The sequence below is a fragment of the Aphelocoma coerulescens genome, chromosome 6 (assembly GCF_041296385.1).
Source record: "Aphelocoma coerulescens isolate FSJ_1873_10779 chromosome 6, UR_Acoe_1.0, whole genome shotgun sequence".
Classification (NCBI taxonomy): Eukaryota; Metazoa; Chordata; class Aves; order Passeriformes; family Corvidae; genus Aphelocoma; species Aphelocoma coerulescens.
Window position 1 is genome coordinate 847,785 of NC_091020.1, and position 11,241 is coordinate 859,025.

General features: G+C 43.3%; 1 long non-coding RNA gene across 1 annotated transcript; it reads left to right on the plus strand.

The window, feature by feature from the left end:
- The first annotated feature begins 2,495 nt into the window (after positions 1-2,495).
- Positions 2,496-5,353, plus strand: LOC138112156 (uncharacterized). Its single transcript, XR_011151575.1, has 4 exons — positions 2,496-2,758; positions 3,745-3,843; positions 4,216-4,337; positions 5,156-5,353. It is a non-coding gene; the product is annotated as an uncharacterized lncRNA (long non-coding RNA).
- The last annotated feature ends 5,888 nt before the right edge of the window (positions 5,354-11,241 follow it).

Here is an 11,241-nt window from a genome sequence, read left to right on the forward strand (position 1 = left end):
AATGTTGTCAAGACAACCTCTCTTCAAGCTTTTCATTTCGCCCCCATTGTGTGCCGAACCTCCACCCAGTCTCCCAGAGTGACTGGTCACTTATTTTTCAAGTGGGCTTTGATTTGATGGAGCAAAGCATTCCAAGTGCAGGATTTTCTTGGCTCCTTTGCAAGTCACTCCAGTGAGTGTTCCCCACTCTGTCTCCAGGGCTGGAGGAGGCCAATCTGGCAACTGGCTTCCAGCACGGGAAACAAAATATTTGAGAAAGGTGCAGCTCTGTGGTTGATTCCTGCTTTCCCAGCCAAGGCGTGGATATCCACATGGGAATGCAGAGCCAGTGGCAGCACCCCTCCTCCCCAGGCTGTTGCACAGGATTTCTGCTGGACTATTTATTGTCAGTGTAGCAGTGCTCTGTTTTAGGCTATCAGAGTTGTGCCCACTTTGGCATTCCCCACAAATATCTTATTGCAAGGTACCTTTTGTTAAACCAGACCGATTTCTGTGGCTTGGCAGGTGCTCAGGTGGTCTGTAGGTATTGGCTGTCCTGCTGCTGGCAGGATGGGGAGGAGGATCTGGTGTTCAGTTATGTGTTGTTGTTCCCTACCACGAGAACTTTTGTGACCACAGAATCACAGAATATCCTGAGCAGGAAGGGACCCACAGTGATCATTGTCCAACCCCTGGTCCTGCACAGACCCCCCAACAACCCCACCCTGGGCATCCCTGGCAGCACTGTCCAGACGCTCCTGGAGCTCTGGCAGCCTCGGGGCCGGGACCATTCCCTGGGGAGCCTGGGCAGTGCCCAGCACCCTCTGGGGGAAGAACCTGTCCCTGATACCCAACCTAAGGCTTCCAAGGAAAGGCAGTGAGCTACTCAGCTGTAGATTACTGAGCTTTGCCTCAGCAGAACAGAGTGGGAGAAGACACAGGCTCTAAAAAGCTGAAATAAATATATCTCTGTCTTGGCACAGGGGGAGGGACCGACTCAAATCAGATTTGAATAAATATAGGCTCTGTTTGTCATATGGTAATATTAAATTCCCCTCTCATTTCTTATAACCTCGGTGTATTTTATGCCCCTTTTGCTCCTACTTTTCACTCCTTTGCCAACAGACCCTCTTTTCCCAGGCACTTCTCTGCACTGTCACTCTTTCAGCTTTATTAAATAGGGGTTGTATTGTTCTGTCATAAAGTTGCGAAGGAAGCTCTGGCAAAGTGATGTTTTAATTAAATATAACAGTAGACATGGCTCTGCTTCTATTAATAAAAAAATGAAAGAATTTGCTTAAAAGGTTTCTTTGCTCCTTTTCTGCCACAATAAATTTATTACCTCAAGGAATGTAGCTGGGTTGGTGACAAGTGAATGGCCAGCGATAGCCAAGGCTGTGACAAAACATCAGGAGATGCCTAGACTTTGGGGGGGACATGCCCCGGGCACAGTCCACAGGGGTGAGGGCTCAGCAGGGATCTAAGAGCCACCCCTGATTCCTCCTGCCTGGGCTTTCAGGAGCTGGAATCTCAGATTGTTTACCAAGAAGCAGCTGAAAGATAAGCAAGACAGGAATTCGTCATCCTGCCTGAGAATTTATCCAGTGACAGGCTTATGTGATCACTGGTGTTCTGAACAGTTTGTGTTTTTCACAGAGAGAAAAATAATTTCCCCATGAAGGATTTATTTTTTTGTCAAATATTTCCAATGTTTCGATTACTATTTTTTTAGCTATTGCATCCCTTTTTTCCAGCAGAGAGAAACAGGAATCAAAGTCTCTGCTGCATCTGTCTCCTAAAAGTCCTTCCCATGTTCTGAAAGGTTGGCTGCAGCTGAGGGCCTGCTTTTCCAGTTTGCAAGTTTATTGTGGCTTTCCCGTTACATTTACAAATGTGGAATCTGTTGGTATTTTATATGATCTGTACTGAAACCACAGCAGAAGTATAAACATGTATTGCTAATTTTTTTCTTTTCAATTAATGGACATTTTGCACATGGGCTCTGTATCTCAGGGTTTTTTGTGCGTTCGAGGGAGGGCTGTGGAAAACTCATCAAAGTTTACTGAATAAAGAAAATGCAGATGATATTGTGAGCTGCAAGGTAGTACAGTGAAGGGATTATTCTAAATGCAATACGTTAAAAGTTATTTCATCCAGGACATAAATGACATTGCAGATTTTGAGAAGAATTATTATCTGAGCTAGCACATGAAATAGCTCTTCTTTATCTATTGGAGCTTTTTTCGTGTTTTAACCCACTAAAGACAACTATGGGATTTATTTAGAGTGTGAATAAAGTGGAGTGACTGATAACCTTGGTGTGTCACACAGCCATTAGGGCTTGTCGCAGAGGGGCTCTGCCCGTGCTTCTCCTGACATAGTAAGTCCAGGTCTTGCATCTCTGGGTTTTTTTCTTTGAGGCATCTTTGTGAATTCCAAAATAGAGCCTTAAACAGTCCCCCTGAGGCTGCTGCTATTTGAGCCCAGCTTCCCAGCAGGGGAGGCAATGCTATGACTCCCTGTCCCCGTTGTCCCTGCCTTGGCACAGGACAGTGTTTGTGGCTGTAACTGCACGTGGGTGACACAAGGCAGGGGATGCACAGCTGTGGAGCTGGGCTCTGTCCGAGGATGGAAATTGTCCAGTCTGGGTTTGAAATGCAGCCTGAGCATAACTGCTGGGTTGGGTCAAACCTGAGGTGCTGATAGCTCTGGACAGACCTTGGCTTGAGAAACAGGCTGCAAGCTTTGTCTGTCTGTACAAACCGGCTTCCATACCCAGGTAAGTGAATTTCCACCCCCTTCCTTGACAACTGCAGATCTCAGTGACTGACAAACACAAATTTCAGTTCCCCCTTGGAGAATACGGAGAACAAAACCTGTACTGTGGTGAACTCAATTTTGCAGTGCAGCTGAGCTCTGAAGTCTTTACCTGCTCTCTCACTTTCTCTCCTGCACTTGTATTTTTTTCTTTTAGTGGAAAAGTGGATTTGGAAACTCTTGGAAATGCAAAGACATGGAAATGAATTGTCTTGATAAGCTATTACAAGAAAGGGTTTAAATAACTCCTTTTTTCGTTTAGAGATACAGCAACAGAACTATTAAGTTCTTACCAAGAACTGCTACTAAGAATATCAACCTTTTAGTGAATTGATTTAAAGAAGAGAAAAACATAACTAACTTGCATTTCTTTTGACAGACAATAACAAACATTTTGTTACACTATTTTAAGAGTAAATACGTATTTTTTAAAAATGTAATGGCTATCTAAATTCTAGAATCTAAAGGTTTGGGGATTGGGGGGGGTGTACAGAAAGAACTGAAGCTGTCTCTGAAAGAGATGGAAGGTGTAAGAAAAACATACATTTATTGCAGTGGTCTGTGACCACAAAAGGTAAGATTTGGGGCTTTATATTTTGTATTCTTTAGTAACCAAACCACAAGGAAAAATTTACCAGCCTCATGCCTTTTCTGATTGCTTTCCAAAACTATGCCAATGGATTGCTTTATTTTCATATTTATAAAATACTTAGAGGATTATTTTAGCAGCACGATGGTAGACAAATTTACTTTAGCCCAGGAATTCTCTCTAACTGGTGACTGTCTGGGCAAGTAGAAGACATAGGGTCATCTGAAATACTACCCTAAATATTCTAAACAGAAATAACAACTAGATTTATAAGAGTTTCTAGGAGGTAAAGAGATTTTTGTAGTTGGCTTATACACAAAATAATGTTCTTCAACGATAGTAATTATTGCTTTATTCAGAGTTCCACTGCCTGAGTCCTAAGGTCCTGAAGGTGTCCCAACTACAAGGATTGCCTCCTCCCAGGAGAAAGCCCTTGTGGAGAGGCCCTTGCTGTTGAGGTGAGCCCTGGGAATTCCACAGCTTCCAAATTCATTCTTAGCACATTGTAATCATTCTTTAAATAAGCTTGAGCAATATGTGAGCTGGTTTTGACCCTTACTGGGCAGCAGAGATTCCTCTGGCCACAGAGCTGACGTGCCAGAATCCTGCCATACTTTTGAAAGGTTGTTTTGAGTCAGTAGTTCCAGACAGAGTGGGAAAGTGATGTTAGATATCAAAAGAGCATAAGAGCTCTTATCCTCTGTCTTATCCAGGCACTGGAAATCCATGGCTTGTATTTCTGTGAGCTTTACAACTGTCTGTGATCCCACAAGTAGGAGCCACTAGAAAGATGTGGAAGGATTTTCATACTGTGGTTCCCTGTTTTGCAGAGGTGAAGGGGATCTCATGGCTGAAGGCAACCACGTGTTACACTCGGTGTTCCCATTGGAGGGAGAGCAAATCCAGAAGTTGCTTGTTTTCCAGCTATCTGCCTGTGCTGGTTTTGGCTGGGGTAGGGTTCCTTTTCTTCCCAGGGGCTGGTGCGGGGCCATGTTTGGGTCTGTGCTGAGCACAGGGCTGATACCACAGAGATGTTTCTGTTCTTGCTGAGCTTGCACAGAGCCAAGGCCTCTCCTGTCCCTTGCCTGGGCATGCTGGGGACGGGCTGGGGAGGGGCTGGGAGGGGACATGGCCAGGACAGGTGACCCCCAACAGACCCAAGGGATGTTCCAGTCCATGCGACATAGAGCTCAGGATACAAGGTGGGGGGGACAAGGAGAAAGGGGGGATGTTTTAAGCAATACTGTTTGTCTTCTCAAGTCCCCATTACATGGGATGAGGCCCTGCTCTCCTGGGAGAAGGAGTGAGTGGTTGTGAGGGGCTTGGGGACTGGAGTTAAACTGTGACAGTGGCTGAAGTTGTCCTTTTCCTTCACTTCATAACTAACCTAACTTCATAACTATAAATTAAGTAAATATTAGTCATGCTTTTGAAGGAAATAAAGAGGATTCTGTACTCTGGGGCCGCATGTCTGCATCATTTATTGCAGTTGCATTGTGAACCCACACTTAGTTTAACATTGGGTTTGTTTCCCAGCCTTTCAGTTGTCCTTCCTCCTGCTAAGATGTTGGGCAGGGTGGGGAGTGAGCACTGTGGGTTTTTCCATCTGTCCTGCCTTGTGAGCTGGCAGCCATGAAACTACAGAATACCATTTTCTAAGTCTAGGAAAGAAACCTCATATGCTGTTGAGTCTCAATATTTATTGTGCACAGCAAAAATGTACTCTTAAAAAAAATTTAACTCTCTTGATATTTTGTTCTATTTCTACAGGGTTGGCATTACTTCAGACTGAGTGCAAGATAAATTCATGTGGTTTGCACAAGAAAGTGTTTTATCCATTTTCACTTGCTAAAGCACACAAAGTTCATCTATCATTATGAAATCCAAAGGAAAACAGAGGATTTGGATATTATTGCTTGATGTTTTCTGCAAAAAAATCAATAAATTTTCAAGGAGTTTTACAGCATTGATATTTTGTTAAGCAAGCACATCTGTTTCCAGATGTAGGTTGTTCAGTTTGTCCAGGGTGTCTCAGCATTTATTTAAGCCATGAGCTCCCACACCCAGCCCTGTATTTACCCAATTTACTAGACTCTCATCCTTTAGAGATTCTTTTTGTACATGCCACCTACTGCTTCATCCACAAACGAGATCAATTTATTTTCCTGGACCCAACACTACAGGCATAGCAAGTCTCTCTGAACTGTCACAGGTCACATGTGAAATGGCCTTTTAAAGATGTGTTTATGGCTGTTGTAAATCTCTCTATTTCCTTTCCTACCGCAGAACAGAGTGTTTCAGAACAGGGCTCCTTTGAGGAACTCTTAGCAGGACGTTTGCAGCACTCAGGAGGATGCTGGGGTAAGGTCCCTCTAATGAGGGCAAACTTTACAACTTGCAGTTTTCTAGAATTCAATAAAAATTGAATAGGTTTGGAAGCTGATGTGCTGCCTTCTGGCCCAGAGATTGTGGTGGTGTTGTTTTGACTGGATTGTGTAGAAGTCGATGGAGGGAAGTGAGGCACAAGAGAGAAACTAAAGGACAACAGAAAAGCAGAAGAGAGGACAGTAAGGCAGAGGCAAAGAAACTGAGGAGTGGAAATCTCAGTTGCTCTGGGGTTAACCTGCTGGAGCTATTGAAAATTATCCTAATTTAAATAATGATTAGGAGCTAAAAATTACATCATTAACCCAGGCAAAATCTTCCTGAAATGCTGCTGCTTTCGTCTCTAAGTGCCTGTCACTGCAGGTGGCACTCGCCGACCTTTCCAGTCACTCTTGCCTCCAGCACAGTCATTATTTTATCACCTTTCTTCCCTCTTCCACACAGGAGAATGTGGTAGTACCGGTGTGCTGGAATTGTCCTTTTTTCTTTCATCCAAACTCAGCTGGGTTTTCAGCATCGACTTCTGCAGGACTTGTCAGTACATTCTCTTTCCTGCTGTATGAACATCATCATCTTGGCTCCAACCCCTGTACAGAATCACAGAATGGTTTGGGTTGGGAGGGACCTTGAAGAATATTTAAATCCAAGCCCCTGCCATGGGCAGGGACACCTTCACCTTCCACCCTTCCAGGTTGCTCCAGGCCCCATCCAACCTGGCTTTTGTCTTTAGCTCTTGTCTTCTCTCATTCCTGAGAGACGCGTGAAACTTTAAGAGTAATCTCCCCATACACAAAGTTTTCTGTAAAGCCCATTTTCACTTGAGTTCCCCCCTTGTTCACAGGATTTGCTGCTCCTCAGCCACTTCACTCATAAATATATTTTTTACTTTTTCTCACACTGATCCTTGTGTATAAGGTAAATAATTCTAATAGAGCTGCTCACCCACTTCTGTGTCCCATATGATTCCTTGTGACTCTCTGCCTGTGAGTCACTGTTATGTCTGAGTGGGGATATCAGATGCATTGCACTTCCTGGCTTTGCTTTTCCAAATATCCCTTTCCTCTTAACTTTCCCCATTTCCACTATTTCTGATGGAAATTCAAAGAGGTAGCTGAGCAGTCAGCATGTCCAACAGCATTAAGTGTGCTTTTTGCCTTTCATCTCATAAATGGTCAAGAAATTTAGGGCTGGAACCTGTGATTAATGTGTTGCTGGGGTAGTGGAAAATGTCCATAACTCTGTGACTGTGGTCAGTGAAAGGGTATTTTCTCTCAATGTGATGGACTCCTGACCCTCTGGGAGGGATGGTGATCCTGGGACACCAGGTTGATTAACTGGGAATGCTTTTGTACTGGTTCTTTTGAAGAACAGAAGTGTTGACAGGAGCAGCAGTATTAACTGGTTTAGTCTTTTATGTTTGAGTAGCATAGAAACCAAATTCTATTACAATATTTGCATAAGTCATTAAGCACACAGAATTTTGTTTCAAACTTTTAGAGACATTACAATTACCTTTAGCTGCAAAGAGCAGTAAATCAGTAATGTATATTAATCCCAATTCCTAAGCAAATACGCACACTTAATTTAACTTTTTTTCTTCAGGAGCATTCACATATTAAAGAGAGCTGTGCAGGCTCTCCCTGTCCAGCTCTGACAGACTAGAACACGATCAGGAGGCTGCCTTGAGATTAATTTTTATTCCAAAGCTTTTGCTGCCAATTCCTTCACCTCTCAGTGTCTGAAACTAAGCCCCCCTGTGAAGCAGGTGCTTGGCTATGCCCATGGCCTGGCCTCTGGCCTCTCCTGGCTGCAGAAGGCTTTTGTTTGGACTTTCAGCAGCTGCTCCTGCCTGTGACCCCCTCTGTCTGGGACATTAATTCTACTTCAGGTCACTGTTTCTTTGGTGGTCATTCTGAATTAGCCACCCACTCCAGCATTCCAGTTGCAGGACCACCTCCACTGAATTTTGATTACGACAGTACCGCAGTCACTACTTGTAAAGATTTTCGGGTCTCCTGATGTACTGCTTTGTCTTCTTGTTTATTATTACATTGTTTCATGCTTCCATTTATCAGATGTGTGATTCTACTGTCACTTCAGAGAACTCACAAAAAGAACCTGTTTAGGTTATCCCTAATTAGGCATCAAAAAGCCTCTGCACTGTGTTTCACATCTTCTTGACATTTCAGCAATGAAACAGATTTTCCATTATTTTTTAGGTCTGAATGGGAATGAGAGAAAAGTCCCTTACTTACAATTCAAAATTCTGGCATTGGGCACCACGTCATGATATTTGGGACAAGTGGGATCAAGTGCTCTCAAGTCAAGTGAGCTGTTTTCCTGGTGTATAGAAAAGTATAGCTCACAAAAAACCCTCAGTGTGTGAAATGTGCTCCACCAACATCCTTTTCATTTTCTAAAAGTTCCATGGCCATTCCTCCAGCCACAGAGCAAAGATAAGGAAAGAATTAGAGACTTTACTCTGAATACCTTTGCAAAAAAGCCAGAGGTTTTTTCTAAAGTAATTCATCTCCAAGAACCACCAGCTTTCTGTATTTTCATGAGTTTTGTGACAAAAACAACCTGCTGATAATGTTTTAAACATTTCAACTGCTTTTGTGTCATTACAATTTTCCCTGTATGATTAAGCATAACGCATTCCTTGATCTACATTTTGTGAGAGATAAAAGTTTCAACAAAATTGTGGAAGGTCCTTCATTGCAACAGGTTAGAAAATCAAGAGGGAAGACACAAAGCCACACACAGTCTCCCAGCTTTCCAGGCAGGATATGTATCCACTTCATCTCATCAGAGAGCTGAATCTCTCCTTTGGTGGGGCATTTGCCTAAGGATCTTCCACCCATGGTAAAATACCCAGGGAGGTTCTCCATGGCCTCCAGATTTCTCAAAGGTAGCACCACTGCCTGCCTTTCTGGTTACTTTTGTATTTGCCTTGTTATTTACCCCTTGACTTTAAGCCTCTTCTTTGGGGAATATATTAAATAGAAGTGACTTTCTTTTCTGTGACAGTCAGTCTGATGTGTTATGGCTGAAGTTTTAAAATGTGTTGTAATTGAGGTACTGAAAAGAAAACCTTCTGCATGTTAGGCAGCCTCAGTAGAGACTTTCCTCTTTCTCTGTGTTAAAAAAACATAAATAAATGTCTGTATTATCAGAATGGGACACCTGCAACAGCTTGAGAAGGGCAACTGGAGACACCTAGCACAGCACAGATGTTCCCTCCACTGCTGTCAGGTAAACAAGATGCTCTCTGTCTGGAAAACACTGCTGAACACTTGGAAATCCCACAGGACTTTCCCCTGTGGCTCCTTAGGAACTGTGCCTACTCCTGAAAAAAATTGTCCTGAAAGATTTTGAACTGGGAGCCAAGATTCTTCTTGAATGCAGTAGCCCACCCACCAGAGCTACTCACAGCCCCTTTGAGGAACCTGGGAAATTCAATAGCAAACAACTAAACACCCAAGTCTGCATTTTGTCTTTTGAAATCTTAAGGTTGTCCCCTTAATTAGTCTGGAAAGCTCTGGAAGGTGGAGACTGAGAAGTTGTGTTGCAGAAAGGAAATCCAATTCTGAGGAGAAAAAGCTTGTTTGCTGTAGAAATAGACTCCCCAAGGCAAGAGGATTTTAGGCAGGATGCACCACATGAAGCCAGGCTGGATATTAACTGTTCAGATGGGGTGTTGAAGGAGTATTATTTGCCCAGTGGAGGAGGTGTTTGCTAACTTGAAAAAAAAAAAAAAAAAGAAGGAATTTAATTTCTGTCAGTCTGTGCTCTTCTCCTGGTGCTTAAGAGTTTTCCAAGGTTTTCCAATCATGCACGTGAGATGTGTAGAGAAGCTGCAGCTTCCCCTGAGTCAGTGTAGTATAATAACATTGCCTGAGAACTGGGGGGAAATCCATAGTTTTGCTTTCTTCCTCAGATATTCCCAGCGGAGAGATGGGTGGGTGACTCGTGCAGACTGAAAGGTGTCTCAGTCTAACTCCGGTTGTTCCAAAGTAAATCTGGTTTCCATTCCTGTCTCTGACTCATGTCGATTGCAGAAATCCATTCACATTTAGCAGGGAAACTTGCACTCAATAAACTCCTCTGCAGGAACATTCCACTGTCTTAGGCTGGTGTATGAGGAAGTTCCACATCTTTCCTGCTTGAGTTTGACCTTTCAGGATGGAGTCCTGTACTGCCCAAGGGATGTACCTGTCCAGATCGCTGTCACCAGGAACCTGGGAGCCTCTCAGGTAACTGTTCACTGCTGGGAACAGTGCACTGGGTGCCCACATCTGGGCTTTGGTCCCTGGAGTTTTCTAGTGTCACAGAGAGTGGGAAGCAGGACGTGAACCTGATCTTACCGAGGGACCGTGTACGTGGTACTTCATATTGGTGGTATTCTCTTTCTGTAGGACTCTGTAGGCCTGCCTACTTTTCGTGAAAGTCCCTGATAGATTCACTTTGTTCTCAAAGATGCAACTCAAACCTGGTTAATTCTCTACATTCTTTTCTTCTGTGTTTAATTCAGTTCATTTAGGATTCTGTACGTGGGGGTGTGGGTGTGCACAGCCATGCAGAGGTACGTGAGTGATTGCACCTCTGGCCTTGTCTGGGGTTTTGGTGACAGTAGTGAAGAAATAAATAAAAAAATTTCTTCCATGTGTAGTTGGTGTGTATCTTTAGGTGACCTGACTAGGACTGATTGCTCTGTCCTTGAGGAAAAGCACTGCTGTCACCCTATGTCTCTCTTTTCTTTTTGAAACCTTAATTTCTGCCCAGTATAACTTGTCTAAATAGGAAAAGCTTTTACAGTACCAGCAGGAAATGTGAACCAGCTTGTTTACCACCTGAGGTTATACACGTGTGTGTAAAATATTCCTAAATGGAATGCATAACATACAAAGCCTCTTTATTTATCACCTGCCAGGATGTCTGTGTGCCTGTGGGGTCAGTCCATTAGCACTGAAAGGGACAATCCTTTCCCTGGGCACCATGCTCTGAAATACCTGACTGGGGTCACCACTTTGTTTAACTTCATTGCTGCCAGTTTAGCTTATAAAAATGTGGATGGATTTTTTTTTCTTTTTAACAACACGCTTCAAGCAATGATGTTTTTCTTTAAGCAAAAAATATTTCTGTATAAAATGTCACATCTAGAATATCCCATTTGTTATTAATCTCTAAGGAAGCCTGAACTTTTGCACTAGAAGTGAACAGGGTCACCAGAACAATTTGTTCTTTGTCTATCCCGTTACACATCAACTCTAAAGATTTCCAAAGATCCTCTGGACGGCTGTAGGCTAGAAACACATTCCCAATACAACCGAGGCACTTTGCCTCTTGCTGGCTGCAGTCAGCCACTACCCAGATTCCATCCCAGTGCTTCTCCCATCAAGGGATTTGATTTTTCTGGGTGACTCATTTTCTGTAGACTCTGGTTTATTTATTTTTTTTAATGGCCTGCT